The sequence below is a fragment of the Aplidium turbinatum genome, chromosome 9, assembly GCF_918807975.1.
Source record: "Aplidium turbinatum chromosome 9, kaAplTurb1.1, whole genome shotgun sequence".
In the NCBI taxonomy this organism is placed as follows: domain Eukaryota; kingdom Metazoa; phylum Chordata; class Ascidiacea; order Aplousobranchia; family Polyclinidae; genus Aplidium; species Aplidium turbinatum.
The window spans coordinates 22,819,818-22,839,219 of NC_137480.1; the positions used below are offsets into that span (position 1 = coordinate 22,819,818).

The 19,402-nt window shown below is 39.3% G+C and overlaps 1 pseudogene across 1 annotated transcript; it reads left to right on the forward strand.

Annotated features, from left to right (window-relative positions):
• Positions 1–690: 690 nt before the first annotated feature.
• LOC145777067 (nucleolysin TIAR-like) lies at positions 691–16,276 on the forward strand (annotated as a pseudogene). Its single transcript, XR_014290312.1, has 12 exons — positions 691–800; positions 2,249–2,345; positions 3,047–3,145; positions 8,059–8,110; positions 8,286–8,373; positions 8,870–8,945; positions 9,066–9,210; positions 9,762–9,936; positions 10,242–10,392; positions 10,654–10,757; positions 11,147–11,467; positions 12,600–16,276. The product of XR_014290312.1 is annotated as a nucleolysin TIAR-like (transcript).
• Positions 16,277–19,402: the final 3,126 nt, after the last annotated feature.

Below are 19,402 nucleotides of genomic sequence, written 5' to 3' on the forward strand. Positions count from 1 at the left end.
CTAAAGCTGCAATCAGCAACTTCAGCTTTTTTTAATTTTTTCCCTCGATCTTTTGAAGATACGAACTGACGGTACGAATTGTTCATGGTACGAATTAGGTTGCACCCGTTCTCCTGAAAGTTTAGCTTTACTGTTTTTATAAGCAAACATAGTTTTTGTCTGAAGTCTGTTTAAACCAAATATTTCTAAATGAATTTTTATTTTCTTGCAAAGTCAAACAATTTAGCATTATTTATAAATTTTCCTGACGCTCCGGTAAAGTTACGAACTTTAATGAATCGTTGTAAATTTGTTAGTCAAGCACTTAAATTGTCGATTTGGTTTGGTCACAACATTTGGTTTGTCGTGACTGCAAATGTCATGTATGAATGCATTGCATGGGCATTCAAGACTACTATGAGAAAAATCAAAGTTTTCAAATTTATACGAAAAGATCTCCAATTGACTAAAAATGAAGAATGTGATCATTCTTTGAGGACATCTGTGTGCTACTTTTAAATTTTGATCTTAAGAATTAGCCAAAAAATGCAAAATTGCATGAACTAAATGCAATAAAATTACGGAGCGAAGAAATTCCAGGTTATATATTATAGCGCCGAAATCCAAAAATTCTACAATAACAGCTTGTTTTTTATTGAGAAAAATTTGAACAAAAATTGTAACAAAAATTTAAATATATTTTTTAGGTTCTTACACTTTTATCTTTCTACATTTTTTCTGATTTTTGTAAATATAATAATGAATATTAATTCAACTTCAGCACTTAACTATCAAGATGAGGAAGCTTACCCAAGGACACTGTGAGTCATCATCATCATCATAATCCATCGTCGGTTTGTTCCCCACTAGTGGGGGTGGCCGATTGTTTTCGCGCAGCATTAAATAATATTTTGGAGCATAGATTTTCCAGCCGGATGCCCTTCCTGACGCTAACCACAGTTATTGGCAGTGGGCCTAGCCTTTACTTAAAAAGTATTTCCTGCAAGGCAGCAGGATTTCTAACAAGTTTTAGCCAACCAGTCGAGGTTGTTGCCCATGAGGTGGGACGTGGACCCACTTGTTAGTTTGGTGTGTGATCAAGACCAGTGTTGAGTGGAATTCAAAATTTATTTTTCTCCATCAAATATGTTTATGTGTCGTGTAACATAGCACTGTCATTTTTTTGTCGTTTAAAAATTTGTGTGTTTGGTAGTTGCAATGCTTATGACATAGCTAAGTTGTTGAGTACGGTACTAGTGTATAACGATGCAGGGGTCGATCTTAAATTTTTTTTTTCACTAGCCCACCGGACTAGTTGCTCCCCGTTTTTACTAGCCCGCATGATTTTTCACTCGCCCGACCAGTTTACTTACTTTTCACTTGTCTGATGACGTATTAACAATAGCGATAACTACCCAGCTAACACTCAGCGTTAGACACTTTGTAGTAACGTTGAATCAGCATTTCATCACGATATATCAACAAAAAAACGTTAATTTCGCTAACTGCTGCTTGTTGGGATGCTGGCTTCGTGCTGGCGACCTGCAGGGTTGCCAACCTGTCTTCACCAAAAAAAGCCTAAAAAAAGCCAGCAAAAAACAGCTGAAAAAGCCAATTAGTATTCATTAAACATACACATATAAAAAGTGCACAACCAAATAGTGTCCCACCGAACTTACCCAGTCCCACCGAAAAGCCTAATTTTTCTGGCTTTTTTTATTTAAAAAAAAAATCAGCCAAGCGAGTTGAAAAACAGCCAGATTCTCAAAATCTGGCTTCAAAAAAGCCAAATTGGCAATTCTGGCGACCTGGCGTGCTCACTACTACCGGTACCACGTGTCGTGTCAAGCGAAAATGCGAGAAAAAAGTAGTCATGTGCTCAGTTGACCGACTTCTCAGCCTTCTTCGTGCAATTTCGCCTCTGGCAAGCAAATTTCTGCAGTATTTCAGAGTGAGAGTGACGTCGCCATTTTGTAAACCAAAACTTTTCACCAGCAAATATTTTCACTAGCCAATCGGACTAGTACTGCAACATTTCTACTAGTCCGCGCAAATTTTCACTAGCCATTGGCTAGCGGACTACCGCTAAGATCGAACCCTGCGATGTATATATCTGTTGATCATATAACAATCCTGGTTGAATTTTTAACTTGCTTGACAGAAACAAAGTTTTTGCTTCACGTATGCAATAAAAACATACGTAGGCTATGTTATGTCTTTTTCACTAAAATTTGTTACAAGCTTCATTTTCATATGAATTTGTTTGCAGCTATGTTGGAAATTTGGACCCGAATGTGTCTGAATCTCTTATTATGGAGCTGTTCAGTGTTGTTGGGCCATGCAAAAGTTGTAAAATGATCCCTGATGTAAGTATTCATGATTGGCTTTGCTTTTAAAAGCAAAATTTGCTGTGTAACTGTATAGATCAAGTCGGAATGGCCCGTTTCGGCGAGTCCGATTCGGCGAGTCCAATTCGGCGAGTCCCATTCGGCGAGTGCCCTATTCGGCGAGTGCCCTATTCGGCGATTTTTTGACTTTTTTTTTAAATAATCGGGTACCGTAGCCTAATTATCATTGCCGTTTTAGAGTTAGGGGTTGGGGTTAGGGTTGAGTTAGGGGGGTAGGGTGTTAAGGGTTAGGAGGTTAAGTGTTAGGGGGTTAAGGGTTAGGGGGTTAAGAGTTAGGGGGTTAAGGGTTTGGGGTTAGGGGGTTATTTGAACGTTAAGTGACGTTAAAACGATGTAAAAGCGGCAATGATAATTAGGCTACGGTACCCGATAATTTTAAAAAAAAATTCAAAAAATCGCCGAATAGGGAACTCTCTGAAAAGGGCTCTCGCCGAATCGGACTAGCCGAATTGGACTCGCGGAATCGGACTCGCCGAATAGTAGCAGACCCAGATCAAGTAGGCTTCAAGTAAAAAGTTAAACACACTTTTCATAACTCAGGTACGGTATATATTTAACATAGTCAAAATATGCAGTTGGTATATATGCATACAGTACTATACTATGATATCCATCTGCACTGATAGGCTACTCCATTTGTAAATCTTAATTATTTTTAGCCTGCTGGTGGGGACCCTTACTGTTTTGTTGAGTTTATGGAACACAGCCATGCCCTGGCTGCACATACTGCTATGAACCAACGAACAATTCTTGGAAAGGTATGTATCTCAGGTCCACGTCTTTTAGGCGCAGACAGTTAGGCGCCGGTCAAACAGGCGCGTACAGCCGTACACTGTGGCGTCTGGATATTTAGGTGTGGAGCACTGTGGCGCCCGTTCATTTAGGTACTATTCCTAGTAAAGTCTGCAGATTGTATCAGCTTGGCAGGTAGGGCAATGCTTTTCACACAAAATTTTGTATTGAACAGAAAAATATGTCATCGCTTCCGTGAGTGAAACTGCTTAAACCGGCATTGCTTTTCACACAAAATGTTATATTGAACAGAAAAATATGTTGTTTTGTCAATGCGCGTGTGGAGATGAGGTGAGAGACACCGCTCTACTACTCTTGATATTACAGGCCTCGAAATTCGTTTTTGTTGACGGCGGACAAACGTGTCCGGTCTGAGCAGCTATCTCGGCGGACAAATTAAGTCTCACGGCGGACACACGAGTTTTAGCGTCGATCGTCAGGCTTAATCAGTTTATCTTGATAATTCTTCGCCATTTGAGAAGACCAACGACGTGCGTTTGAAAAGTCAAAGCGCCGAGTAGCTGCTTAATATGCCGCATATCTGATTAACTTCTACCGAACGAGGTTGTGTAGCTTCTTGCGTCACAATGCTCTGGACACGAGTCGGAAAACTTCTACACTAAAGCTACTCTTTTCTGCTGTGCAAAGTTTCACTAGGATTTTTTCTTTAGGTTTATTTTTGCGTGTCATGTGAGCAAAAGTGAATTTTTCCTGGACCTTTTTTTACTTGCTGTAATACCAAAACTTAACAAATTTTGCTGCATCTTGCTGTAATAGCCTACTCGTATAATCTAATTTTGTAACCAACCTTGGCTTATCAATATTACTCGGAGATCAAAGCCAGACATTGTGACGTAAAGACTTGAACTAAGTTGCGCGTGAATGCTGTAGAAAAATCGTACCGTACTCCTATCGATTCTTAGCGAAGAATTCACCTTTGTTACGCTGATTCGATGTCATCAATCGTTGAAGCAACGTAAAAATCGAAAGTTTCTGCTTGAATGGAAGCTAAGGGATACAGTATTCACATTTTCTAGATGCGCGGGAAAGTATATTCTCGCAAGTCGCAACAATTGTTCGACGTTCGTGCTATGCAATGACGATTTGTATCGCTAGTTCCTGTGTTATTTCTCGGCGGACAAATATGACCGATCTAGATGGTACTTCTCGCGGACATCACATGCTGTGACGGCGGACATGACCGCCGTGAATTTCAATGCCTGATATTAGCACATCTCCACTCCACAGGACATTTGCTATGCATCCTGAACACAGCTTGCAGCCAGATAGAACTTTACTTAATCTGTTATCTTTCGCAATTACTTCTACTCGGGATGGATTGGTCGTGTGACGAGTACGATGGGACAACGCTCTACTACATGAATACATTTCTACAAGTGTAATGGTGCGACTTTGCTCGTTATTAAATCTAATCGGAGTTTCGACGGAAAACTAAGTTAATCTTCACTCAAGCCTACCACCCGCTTGAATATAGGCTACGGTATATTTTTTACTGATGTTTAGTGTAGTTATTATTTGACTTAACTAAAAGTGAACTCAGTCAGAAACTTGAATAATTTATTGATAAAGCGTTCGCCGACGGAAACCTCGACTAACAAATAAACGCCGAACACGCGCATTAAAAAACAATGTATTTTTCTATTCAATATAACATTTTGCGTGAAAAGCATTGCCGATTTAAGCAGCTTCACTCACAGAAACCATGACATATTTTTCTGTTCAATGCAAAATTTTGTGTGAAAAGTAGAGATGTACCGATATATCGGTATCGGCATCGGTATCGGTGATATCGGCCATTTTTTGAGTATCGGTATCGGCATCGGTATCGGCAAAATTTGGCCGATACTGTGGCCGATACTAAACGTGTAAAAAAAGGCGTTTTTTGCGGATTTTCTGCAGAAGCAAAGATATAGATTTTTTAAAGTAGTAACTAATGTCATCACATTGAAGTAGAAAAATAACAACCTGATCAAATTTTTGATACCTTACACTCCCATGACTTCATGGGCGCACCTTTTGGCATTGTTTGCTTACAGTGATTCTTTCACTCAAACAAAACGTTTTGTTTCAGCAGTTTTGCGTTGTTCGATTCTTAAGTTGTGAAGGAGACTCAATTTCTCCAATGTTTATCATTTGCGTTTCTTTTTTACTCTCAGCAGAGGATAAAACCAGGCCAAGACTACCCAGTAGGCCTACCCAGGTGGCGGGAATGTGTAGTTTTGCATCGTTTTTGCATTGCTGGACGTTTGAGGGACCCGTGTGGCTTGGTTATTTTTGGTGGGCTGGTTCTGTCAGTTTGTGATTTGGTTTCCGCCTTTCGTTGTGGTGGACTCACCAGGCTTGAACAATGTCGTGGCGGATTGGGTGGGCTCGGGGTGGGGGCGGTGGTACTGCAAATCCTCACTGAACTAATCAATAAGTGGTCTTGTTGCGCTTGGGATGGCGGCCTCATTGTGGGGGGAAGTGTCTTTCCCTGCTGTCGGCACGGGGCTGGGCGCTTACTGGTGCGGCGGGCTGTTGCGATTCGCTGGCCATAATGGTGTGGCTTCCACACTAGCCATTTAGACCATCCAATCAACTATAATATATGTTTGTCGGCAGCCGTTTTGTAGCAAGAACTGACATCGACAAGAATTGAAATGGCTAGTGTCGAAGCTGCACCGTTGTGGTTGGCGGGTCGCGGCAACTCGCTGTGCTGGTGAGTGCTCAGCCTTGTGCTTGTGGCCGGGGGGGACGCTCCTTTCTTCGCAATGAGGTTGTCATCTTGGGCGCAACGGGACCATTTTGATTGTTTTTTTGAGGATTTGTGGCCCCATTGCTTTCTTTTTGGGCCTACTTATTCTGCTGTGACATTGTTTGGGCTTCGTGATTTTGTTGCGGCTAAGGGTGCAAGTTGAATTGCCGACTGGTGGAGCCGGCTTGCTGGGGGCAGCCGAGTTGCACAGGATTTTTGAGCGTTTGGCGGGGTGGGAGCGATGCAGAATTGTGCATTTTTGCTACCTGGGTAGTCTTGGCATGGCAAAAGCTTTTCAACCAAACGACAAGCGCCCTTAGGTTGCACATTACTTGTCGAGTAGTTTTTGTACGACTACACAAATCACTTGGTTTACATTTTACATCTTATTATCAATTATGATAGCCTTATTTGGAGAGTTTGCGCAAACATTTTATTAATTTTTCAGAAACCCCAATTATGATGTAATGTTTCTTCCCTTATACCCCAATCCTCAATTACGGTGGCCTTTTATTACTAAAACCTACTATTATGACACAACAATGTGGTTGAGATTGGATTCTTGAATCTTTAATAAATTATGCCAATCCAAAGTTTTTTTTAATAGTTTTATGCAAATAAGGTAAAACTTAGCATTTGATATATTTCCTTGCAAATACCAAAATTGCTTCTTTTTGTAACACCAAAGTATCGGCCAAAATATCGGTATCAGTATCGGTATCGGCCTAAAAAAGTGATATCGGTATCGGGATCGGTATCGGCCAAAATATTGGTATCGGTACATCTCTAGACTGAAAAGCATTGCCCTACCTGCCAAGCTGATACAATCTGCAGACTTTACTAGGAATAGTGAAAATCCTAGTGAAACTTTGCACAGCAGAAAAGAGTAGCTTTAGTGTAGAAGTTTTCCGACTCGTGTCCAGAGCATTGTGACGCAAGAAGCTACACAACCTCGTTCGGTAGAAGTTAATCAGATATGCGGCATATTAAGCAGCTACTCGGCGCTTTGACTTTTCAAACGCACGTCGTTGGTCTTCTCAAATGGCGAAGAATTATCAAGATAAACTGATTAAGCCTGACGATCGACGCTAAAACTCGTGTGTCCGCCGTGAGACTTAATTTGTCCGTCGAGATAGCTGCTCAGACCGGACACGTTTGTCCGCCGTCAACAAAAACGAATTTCGAGGCCTGTAATATCAAGAGTAGTAGAGCGGTGTCTCGCACCTCATCTCCACACGCGCATTGACAAAACAACATATTTTTCTGTTCAATATAACATTTTGTGTGAAAAGCAATGCCGGTTTAAGCAGCTTCACTCACGGAAGCGATGACATATTTTTCTGTTCAATACAAAATTTTGTGTGAAAAGCATTGCCCTACCTGCCAAGCTGATACAATCTGCAGACTTTACTAGGAATAGTACCTAAATGAACGGGCGCCTCAGTGCTCCGCACCTAAATATCCAGACGCCACAGTGTGCGCGCCTGTTTGACCGGCGCCTAACTGTCTGCGCCTAAAAGGCTTGCTCCCTGTATCTCTATAGGTAATATGCTTGTAGTTGATTTTGATTTTATTTATTGTAAACATAAAAACCTCAAACCATTTAATTTTGTTCCAAATCTAAATAGAATAGAATATATAAAATATAATACATTTACTAGTCTCTAAAACCCCTACAACGTGTTTCACCCTTGAGGTCATCATAGAAGGTTTTTATTTAAATGAAGCGGTGTATATACTGTATTTGCAATTGTGTGGTAACTAGCATAGGAGTTTTGAATTTTGTATCTTCTTGGTATGTTTTTGTTTGATTGCTATATTTCTTTGGTTTGCTTTTTATTCTAATCAAGTGGATACTTTAATTTTGTTCCTGAAGTCCTTTTGTTATCTTATTTCTTAATAACATCAGCAATGCTAAAATTAACTAGAATTCAAGCTTCGTGTTATTTTTGTAATGAAAGTTGCTGTCAGCTGCTTTGTCAAGTGTGGAGAGACTAGGCTATATTTTGAATTGACCCTTTTGTTTGTATGTTGTTTTATGCGATTTATCACTGTATGAAGGTGGCTGTCTTTGTTATTTGTAAGTAAACTTTGCCAATGGTCAAAATTTAAGTTTCTTCACAGGAAATTCGTGTCAACTGGGCAACTAGGCCATCAGCTAAACGAGACACCAGCAGTAAGTTGTCTTTATTTTTAGCAATTAAGCTAAACTTTTGTATGGAATTATCACCACCTTGGCTTGACATTTTAATTGATAGCCTAATTAATTTTAGAGTTCAGTTCACTTCAAGTTTAGTGGTTAAGTTTCAAAACTTGAAGTTATTTGTTTTTAACAAACTGATTATGAATAGATCATCATCACATTTTTGTTGGTGACTTGGCGCCAGAAACAACATCAGATGACTTGAAGAATTATTTTAGTAAAGTTGGACTTGTCTCGTAAGTTGTATTTATCATATTATACATGTTGTATCGTATATAGACTCTGCTTCATACCAGTTTCACTGATCCAGGCATTGATAAAATCTAACGTATTTCGTTTTAATACTCACTCTCTATTTTGTAAAAATGTTTTAATGTGAAATGAAAGGAAATATTCCGGAAGTCATACACAGTGGATACGGCAATCCTAAATTAACAAGATCTAACTATATTGTAAAATTACGGAATGGCCCGTTTCGGTGAGTCCGATCCCTTAACGGGGATTTTTTTTTTTTAATTTTTTTTTTTTTAATTATCGGGTACCGTAGCCTAATTATCATTGCCGTTTTAGGATTACGGGTTAGGATTAGGGGTTAGAGGTTAGGAACTCACCAAATCGGACTCACCGAATAGTAGCAGACCCGTAAAATTAATACATGAGGTAAAAATCTTTGTACAATCTTTCATTAACTTTGAGCTTGTTACCACTGTAACACACAGACACTTGTTTCAGTGATGCAAGGGTGATGCGTGACCTCCAGACAAACAAGTCAAAGGGATATGGATTTGTGTCATTCATCAATAAAAAGGTACAATGATGCAAGATCACGTGATGCTGCTTGTGTGCACAAGTTCTGTGTCAAGTCAGTAATCTTTTTGTGTTATGTTGGTTGAAGATTAAGAAATGTTACAAATGTTGTGTTGTGTAGGATGCACAAGACATTGTTGAGAAAAAAACAATCATACCAGAAGCTCTCCATGGTAGACAAGTCAGATGTAACTGGGCCGCCAGAAAGGGAGGACAATCAGGTAATAATTATATGTAGCATAGAATAGAATACATTAATTTCACATGTATAGATACAAACTGCCTGTTTTAGCCTGATGCTGCGGGTTCGCTATGGTGGTAGCAGTTTTTCACGAGTTTTCGGAACACGGGTCTGCTACTATTCGGAGAGTCCGATTCGGTGAGAGCCCTATTCGGTGATTTTTTTGAAAATTATCGGGTACCGTAGGCAGCCTAATTATCATTGCCGCGTTTACATCGTTTTAACGTCGCTAAACGTTGAAATAAGACCGTAACCGCTACCCTAACCCTATAACGGCAATAATAATTAGGCTACGGTACCCAATAATTTAAAAAAAAATCACCGAATAGGGCTCTCACCGAAAAAGGCTCTCACCGAATGGGGAACTCACCGAAACGGCCATTCCGTCGGAACACGGTTCTTCGTCACGTACAATAACGAGTGGCTAGAATAGGTCCTTTGTATCTACACTTGTAAAATGAACAACAATCATGCTGCTAATAACGAAACTCAATCCAGAATAACTTTATTTACACACTTTGTTGCGATGCTTGCACATTCCATCAAAGGCCCTTTTTTAATCCATGCTTTTTATAGTTCAAAAGCTTGACTACAACACGGTAGTAAACCAGTCTAGCACGACGAATTGCACTGTCTACCTCGGTGGTTGCATGAGCGGATTGACTGAGCAACTGATGAGAGAATCTTTCATGGGCTATGGCAACATTGTGGAGATTCGAGTCTTCCCTGACAAAGGTTATTCGTTTATCAGGTTAGCGGAAATTGTTTTTCTTTCTCGAAGAAACAGACTATAGTTTTAAACTGTATAATTTTGTTATTTGCTGGGTTAGCAGTTTGTGCTGTCAATGAGTAGGCCTACAAGGTTTTTAAGTAAATTTTGGTGATCAACCATATTATGTATTCACACGAAACTTCAATGATGAGACTTGTAAATAAGTATGTAGTACTAACACTAATTAATATATTGTCACTGCTGCTTTCACTGAATAACTACTTATTTAAATGCATTTGTATGCATACATGCAATGTGTTAAATGTCTTCCAATTATTGTACAGGTTTGATAATCACACAGATGCCGCCCAAGCCATCACAGCCAAGCATGGGTCCACTCTGGCAGGCTACACTGTCAAGTGCTCATGGGGAAAGGAAGGGGCAAACATGTCAGGATCTACTATGGGAACTGGCTTTTCTAATGGCTCCAGCCAGGTTTGTCTTTTTTCAAATTACTTTGTTTGAGTGAAGACTTAGTACTTTGGAAAAGTAGTAGTAGTCGTCCAGTTTTAATCCGGTGACGTCCCTTTACCGAGGGTGGCCAGATTCACCTACAAGTGCCGCAATCGCCTCCACGAAGATGTTAATAATTACTGGCGAACAACTCAATTCAAAACTATGATAGTCAACTTTGCTGTTGACAAAACAACCATCTATTACGTTTTGGTTGTAATTGCTGATCTTTTGTGCATTTAGCAGCAGCTGGCGCAGCCGTCTATGGACAGCATGCCAATGACCCAGTGGTCTCCAGCTGATATGTGGGGACAGAACCAGCAGTACGACCAGTGGAATGCCTGGAGGTGAGGTTACTCTAAAATAAACTACCCAGACGACGAGGCTTTTAAGTTGTGAAAGTATTGTCTTTTGATCACTTACAGTAAATGAAGAATATTTGACGGACTACCTGTCTCCAGCGCCTGTACAATGTGTTGCATTGTTGATGCTCTGCCTGGTTTTGTTTAAATTGTGACGCACGAGCTAATTAGTGTTGCCATTCTTTAACGCAGAATGAACAAATGACCCTTGTGCTAAATGTCATCCACTTTAAGATCCCGATGACAAAACCCAACTGTATCTGACGCGTTAAACTTGAAGAATAATTATTACAAAACTGTGTTCTCCATCTTGGTGATGTGTTGAATTTGAACATTCTTCCGCTTTATTTATTACTTGATGTTGTTGTTGGCAGGAATCCTAACCAATCTCAACAGCAACCCGATCAACAACAGCAGCAGCAGCAACAACAACCACAGCAGCAGCAGCAACAGCAGAATTCGTGGAACACCTGGGCTCCTTCGAACCAACAAAACAACACTTGGGCACCAAACAACATGAACTCAACTAATACCTGGGCTCCCAATAACTCCAACCCACAGATGCAACAGAACTCCTGGGGTTGGCCCAGTATGGGGAATGCCCAACAACAATCGGGCCGCAACGTTTGGGCCTCAAGCAACACGATGCAACAACAACAACAACAAGCTAACGGCGATGGCATGTGGAATTCCTGGTGAGTGTACCTGCACCCAAATAGCAAATCAGTCATTTTTACATTGATTTAACGTCTGCACACGTTGACACAATGTAAAAACGACTGATTTGCGGTCTGGGTATGTGACCATTTTCTGCATGTAAATACAGCATGTCGGATTATGTTATAATAATGGTACATGGTTTATTTATTGTCGCTCCACAGCGGCTGAGGTCTTTTAACGACAGTTATCTTCAATTTTGTATGGTAATTACGATGTCATTAGATTATAACTCAACTTATTCTCACTGAGTTATGCAAGAAAGAACACAATCGGTACCGTTTTTAATTTTTGATTGATTGATTGATTTTATTTCGTTGTAGGTAAATATAGTACAATAAATACAGCAATAAAAAAGGAATTTCCAGCAACGGGAATCTGCGAAGAGACCATGGGTCTTCGATTCAAGCAGATACCCCAGATTCTAATAGAAGTTCTAAAATTGCGATAACAGTTAGTTACGAAATTTAAAAGATCACTACGAATAATAATCGACATAGGATAGAGAACACAATGAATAATTCAATAACGAAAATTGAGACAAGGTGTTAGATGATGGTCACAGAGAAATATATTTAGTAGCCTATCGGTGGCATGAAGGTAGTACAAAATTAGTCGTGCTAATATTTGGCGATGAGTGAATATTTGTATTGCTTTTTAAAAGAATAAAATGACAATTTACGCAAGCTCGTTGGTAAGGAGTTCCAGACTTTTACTCCGGCATATTGCTGCGCTGGAGTCGGGATGAGGCGTAACGTGGGACAAAATAACAATCATTGGAAGAGTGTCTAGTAAGACGTGCATTATACATGAGTTTGGTTTTTTCAAAGTAGTGTGCGAAAGGCAGAGGCAATGCATCCGTATCAAATTTAAACATGAACTTAGCAATTTCGTGTTCGTACAAATCTTTAAGCTTGAGTATGTTAAGTTTCTTATAGAAAGGTGTGACATGATCAGACCACCTGTTAATGTCTTTGGTATGAACCACCTTTTAATGTTTTTGGTATGAACCGACCTGGAATCGAACTCAGACTGCAGCCGAATGTGGCAGCCACTCGGCTACTGATCTGATCGTATGTCAGCGTAAACGACCTATTTAATTTTCTTCAGGAATACTTCGGGTCTGAGGAACCTTTCGCAGCAGAATGAGATGTCGAATTCCGCTGAGGGCGCTGCTGGTTCAGGAGACCAATCCAACCACGTCAATCAGCAACTTAACGGGTTTTCAATGTAAATTTGTCTATTTGTGCAGTCGTATTGATATAGCTACAGTATAGAGAAAACAGTACTTTTTTGTAATTTTCTTGTTTCAAAATTTGTTACTCAACATATACCAATGGATTGAACTTGATCGTGCTTTATTGCAAAGACATAAAATCCTTGTTTCGTAGTTTTGCTTCGACAGCTTTTATAATTATAAAGTGATTTCAATGCTAATTTCTTTGATTTTCTGGACAACGTCCGTTGTTGTGCATTTACTTTATCTTCTGCACCTGTTTTGGACTTTAAAGCTGCTATGCCGAGTGCTGACCTTTTTGTCTTAGCACCATTACAGACAACAAACCCGTCGTTTTTTACATTGTCGAGTCTGTAGATGTTTACGATTCATCAATGTAAAAAACGACTGATTTATTGTCTGGGCAGTTGAATGCTTGTTCACTTTTGCTATTTTAGATTTTTTTAAAATGTCTTCGCCAGTCAATTGGTTTAGGTTAGACGACTTTTCTACAAACACACGGGGTCGCAGAACACTTATGTTGCACCACTAGCGAGTTTTAAATCAATGTAGAAAGTTTTCACGCATTCAATGTCGATCAGCCAGTGGTGTCCGATCTAATATAATTAAGAAGGCGAAACTTGAAAACCTTTACTCTCTGATGAAGAATCTATTTTGCAAATTTGGCTGATGTATTTGATGTGTTTTAGCCACGACACTTACATCTTGTACATACTGCACAAGTGCACATTTGCGTGTGCTTTTGTGTATATTATACATTAGTGTTTGGACAGTTTCTGCACCGACTACAATAAAGTGTGATTTAACGTAACACCTGCCATACAACACAATACCATAACTGAATCAACTTCGCACAGAAGATCAGCGTGATAACATTCTTGTAATAGAAACCGCCACAGCGTGGCATTGCCATCTTGTAAAAGGTGGCGATAGGATTTGCAATTACCCGAGTAAAAATTGTGATACACCGTTTATGAAGTAACTGTAATGTAGTTGTTTGTCTGACAGTTAAAAACCCCAGACCTGAACGTCACGAAAACATATTGGAGTCCACTGGCTGCGACAATGACATGTTACCACACCAAGAGCCTTGAACATTATGGCTGACTATCAAAATCGAGTGGAAGGAAATTATTTTTAATAACAATTTGTCTTCATAGTATTTTCGTAACACAAGTTTTTTTTTCCTTGTTTCACACTTTCACTAGTAACAGGCTTTATCAGAAAGAAAAAAATACACGTACAGTTTAATTGTTGATTCTCTTCAATGATTGGACAGCTCTCCTAAAACATTATATTCATATGGATTTTGTTACTCAAAACTCAATTAAAAAATGAAAAAAATATTTTATATTTGAAGACTTTGTTTTGAGAACTGCTAAAGTCAGAATTTTGAGTCGTAGTTAAAATCATAATAGTTAATGCATCTTTTCGTGCTTACCAGACTCTTCCCTTGCTTACCAGATTCTTTCCTTTCTAACATATTTTGTTTTATGACTTAAGTAGTTGTCAAAGGGATGAAAACATTCAAGTACGGAGGAAAATATTACGTTGTCGCTTTCTTTTTTCAATCTGTTTGCCGTAACGTTTTCTTTATAAGAAAAACAATTTTAATTCAATATTTTCCTCTTTACCTCTAGTTGTACCGTTTAAAACTGCTTCTAATTCAATTTAGAACCTTTTCAAGTTGGTTGTTATTTTTGATCTGTTAATGATGTTGTTATCCACGCTTAAAGGTGCTGCTTCTATTGAGAGCATTTCTAATTCGCTTCCGTTTGAAATAGTGCACAATCATGCGATCCGGTTGTTTTGTATTTGCCATATCTGCTTCGCTTATCGTCTTCATAGCTTTTCAAATTCAAGTAGCAAAACATGATGTAGATTTTCTGTAATATTGTCACATTTAAAATCCAATGCCAAATTCAATGACGTATCCAAAATGAGCATGTAGCCTTCTGGGCCGTGTTTGCTATTCCAGAACATAAAAACAACTTATGATTTAACGTCGCCAGACGTTAAAACGGTGTAAATGAGGGTATGTTTGATGGCCGACCGATATGGCTGGTTGCATGGTGTCCACCAGAGCGATTATTAGCAACCAGAGACTTTCTTCCCATTGTATTAAATTGTACTTTTCTGCTTTGAGAAGATCCATACTCCCATCTGAATAACTCTGGAAAGAATTCTAGTTGTGTCCCAGGCAGCAAATCGGTCGCTTTTATATTGATTCAACTTCTGCAGACGTTGAATCGATGTAAAAAATGACTGATGTGTTGCATGGGGTTTTGTCGTAATTAAGCAATGAAGTGATGTTTATTGAGTGTATAAGGAGTTGTGTTTTTGCATTAGTTATTTTGTTAATTTTTATCAACTGCCAACATTTGGATTTCTGACGCTAGCTACGGGTTGTTATCTCACAAACCGACATTTTGATGCACTGTAATTTTAAGCGTATGCCGCTACTTCAATTCTTTGGTTTGGAATTCTCTATCAGCTCATTTCGTGAAAATGTGTTGTGTTGAAGATGTGGATTTTCAAAATGGTCTACATCGCTTAGTCATATTCATGAAACGAAATGTTTGGGCTATTTTCACAAAAAAGCCGTTTTTTTCTATTTATTTTTACTTCAAATGGCCAAGTTTTAAATTTTTTCATAATTGTTTGTTCGTTTTAAATATTTTCACACTGTACGTGCAAACATGGCTTTACTTTTTGTCAGGTTTTCCATGCAATATTTTTTCTTTCTTTCTAAATTTTTTTTTCACAATTTTTATTTCTGGTATTTAAACATTTTGATTTTATTCTCATGCCATGCGAAGTCTGTAACTTCGCGGTGTACAAGCCACAGGCTGAGGAAATTGTTGCGCGGTTGAAGAGTTAATAAATCATACTTTATTCTTATTCTTATTCTTTCACCTTGCACAAGGCATTGATAGTGGTCGCCTGCATTACGGTTACTTTAATGTTGCATTATTTTTTGTCTTGAGTTTTCCATTATTATATCATCCCATAGCGAAGGATTCTTTAAAACTTTTGCATTGATTTTGGACCCAGCGAAAGCACCAAACTGTGTGATTTGTAGTCGAACAAAGCGATGTGCGTATGTGCCTTTCTAGACAACGCGATGCTCATGGAAATGCCGACTTCAAGCTTAGTTTGTCCCGTCACAATGTTCAACTTAAACCCAGTTGAGAGTGGTGTGTTCAATAAGTTTGGCTAAATACTACTTGCTCAACAAACCATCTGTAAAATGAATTCAGTACTGTGTGTGAAATGTAATTTGTCCCTTAGAATTGTACAGGTTTTATGTATACCCTAAGATAGAGTGATGTACATATGCTTCAACTCAGTCCGGCTAATCTATAAGTTATAATAGTTTTTCGTTTTGATCAAGGTCATTTTTTTTTCTTTTAGTACTTCGTTTGTTACTTTTTTTAAATTTTTCATTGTTTGCGTTTGTGTGGTAGTTTTTGGGAGTCAAATTGCTTAATGAATTATGTTTCAACTTTCTTATTGTTTACTTAAATAAAACAACAATTGGTGAACTGTACGCAAAGCAGTGTTGAAGAAACGAATAATGGGAAGCTAACAGATTTATTGTAGCACACGCACTGGAGTTGAGGTCAGACCTTTTATTACTTTACAGTATCATAGTTTTTCCTACATTTTCTTTGATTAAAGTGAGTATCTAACCAAAGAAAAGCGAAATGCGCAATTTTGGAATCACGATGTGAAAAAATGAAGTGTTTTTGTTAAACAGATTTGTTACTACCATCCTATGTTTTTTGCTACGGGTATAAGTTTCCCAAACGTTGCTGATATTCAGCACAATGCATTGGAGAGGTTACATTTCCCTATTTTGTTAGTTTTCGTTTCTAGCACAAGTTGATTTATTACTTCACTGACGTTTTGCCCACCATCACAATGCTCATCCTCAGAGCGAATTACATACAACATAAAATTTACAAAGTTATTTACTGTAGTGTAGGTTGAAGGCAAGAGAAAAAAATGAAACGCACATATTAAAGTGTGACTACTTTTTTCACGTTTGATAACGTAAAAACTTAAAGCATTAAACATAAAGTCGAAGCAGCTGAGATCAACAGAAATTCGGGTAGCCACTTGAACATGACTATTCCCTGCAACACTCGATGACAGTGACAACCGTTCAATTGTGACCTTTCTAGCATTCAGCCAGAGAGTTGTTTCTCACTTTGAACTTTGTGGTAGGCACTTTAACATAGGACAGTTTTCCGTGCGAACCCGCACTGGTTAAGAAAGGTAGAACAATTTTCCTTATAAACTCAATTGATTACAGTCATGAAGGTCCTTCTTGCACTCAGTTCAGTTGCAGAAGAAAGAAGAACATTAGCAGAGGGTGGGAATCGAACGCACGCAATCGAAGTTACTATTCCCTTGCCCTAACATTAGGCCACGCTGCTTGCAACATACATTCACTTAATTTTCTTTGTATCAAAAATCTTTCTACTAGATTATCACGTAATTATCAGAATATCACGTGCTGATTCGCATGACTGAAATCAGCTGATTCGCAAGGAAAACTGTCCTATGTCAAAGTTCCTACCAAACTTTGTTTGGTAATTACAGAAGAAAAAACAGAGTTATAGTTTAGGTGGAAATCGAACACATGTCATCGACATGGCTACCACTGCGTTAACTTTCTACGCCAAGCTGTGGACAACGAAATGCTGACTAATTTACTTTAAATCAAAAATGTCGCTTCTAAGTTTGGTGGCTGTGCAATTTTAAGATAGTGGTAACACTGTTTTATCGATGTATATTTTAAACTTTTGGGTTTTGCCATCTTTCCCTTTTGTTGGTGTCAAATTCGTATGTTTACTTTACCGTTCTGTAGCTTACATGTTTGCGCCAGCAGCAAAAAATAAAATTGAATTGAACTGTTTTCTCTGTTTTTCTTGCAACTTCTGATTGGTTGAAACGCTATTCCTGTAACTTTTGATTGGTCCAATGATTCGTTTATCTTACAAAAGTTTTTTATGTTTTAAGTGTCTACCAGAAATTCAAGACGAAATTGAAAGAGAACTTTTCCAGCTGTGTTCAGATTGGCATGAAGGCTGCGTGTCAAGACAATAAAGATTTATGAGCTTTCGGCTTGTTCCGGTCGAGCATTAAGTGTTTATTGTTTCAGTTGCATGGTTTTGACCAGTGGCGGATTCAGAACGTAATTTGTTGGTGGGCCTAGGAAATATCTTGGTGGGCCTTTGAAGTGATATCATGCTGTGAACTAGTGATCCCACAGACAATTCAGTGCCACAGTGTTAAACAATCTGATTTTGGGTGGGCCCACTGTCAATCTGAGTGGGCCTGTACCAATCAAGCCCACCCGGTAGATCCGCCTCTGGTTTTGACGTAAGCTAATTTTGATGAAGTAATATTTAGTATTTCCACACATATCAGGAACATTGTGTCTTGTTCAATCCTTCTCCCGCCCTGCATCTTTTAAGGAAATCTATCTCTGGAGCATTTTGTGATTTCTCCTACCAATTGCTGTGGTAGGGCGACAGAGCTTGACTGCCGAATATAGCCCACTATGGCTACTTGCAATTTTTAGAGTTTTCTGTGGACATTGGACAACCTATATAGTTATATCGGTGGTGCTGTATCACGAATACAAAACTATGCAATGCAACACCATCAGATATATCGTTTATTGCTTATTTCAATCTGGTGGTCCATCCAGCTATGTGATACAACAAAAAAACACCAATGCGATTCAGCATATTGATGATGATGGCGTATGAGCGATCTTTCCAGGCTAGATTGGAGGTCAGGAAATTTTCAGCCACTTAGCAGTCTCGTCGTCCAGGACCCTCAGACCATGCGCACCGTGTGGAGGCCGGTGGGTTAGGCAGTGGTGGATGACATGGTCTGCGGTCTGTTCCGTGGCACCACACTCGCATTCTGATGGAGGAGCCAGTCCGCACTTGTGCATGTCCAAACGAAAGCAGCCGACGCCAGTTCGCAGGCGGTTAAGCCTGACCCACGCAAGCCTTGCGAGGGACATCCCTGGTGGACGGGGATCGGCGTCGGGTATGAAGTCAAGGAGCGTGGAGGTGTGATTTTGCCACTCCACGTTGCACATGAGGGTTCGTCCAATCTGCAATGTGCCGAACTTAAACCAAGTTCTTCTGCGTTCTTAAGTAGGCCTAGTTGTTGTGCGACGGGCACAAAGGGGCGTCTTGATTTCAGCCGCTGCTTTATAGGTGGTGGTCGCTTGAATGTTGCATGGAGGCAGTGACGATCGGTGAGGGAAAGCAAGGAAAGCAGTGCTTACCTGAGCGAAAACTATGCAAAATATAATGACTGAATTCTAGGTTTAACTTCTTATTATTTTTATCACGTCTATTTTAACTAAAAAATTACTGTATTTGTGACTAGAATTACTCGTAACGCTTGTGAGTAGTCTAAGTCTTCACCAAACCGCATGTCTTGCCTATAAATGCCAATTAACGCAAACGCTCCTGTCAGAAACAACCCCTGAGGCTCCAGGGAAGCAACTTTCACAGTTGTAACTTTCACAGTAGCAACTTTCACAAATTCCACAACTTTCACAGTTGCTTTCCCCACGTTCAAAAACGTCAAAAAGCACCTTCGTTTTATCCAATCCTCACTCGTTTTGCAAAACGTCACCAGC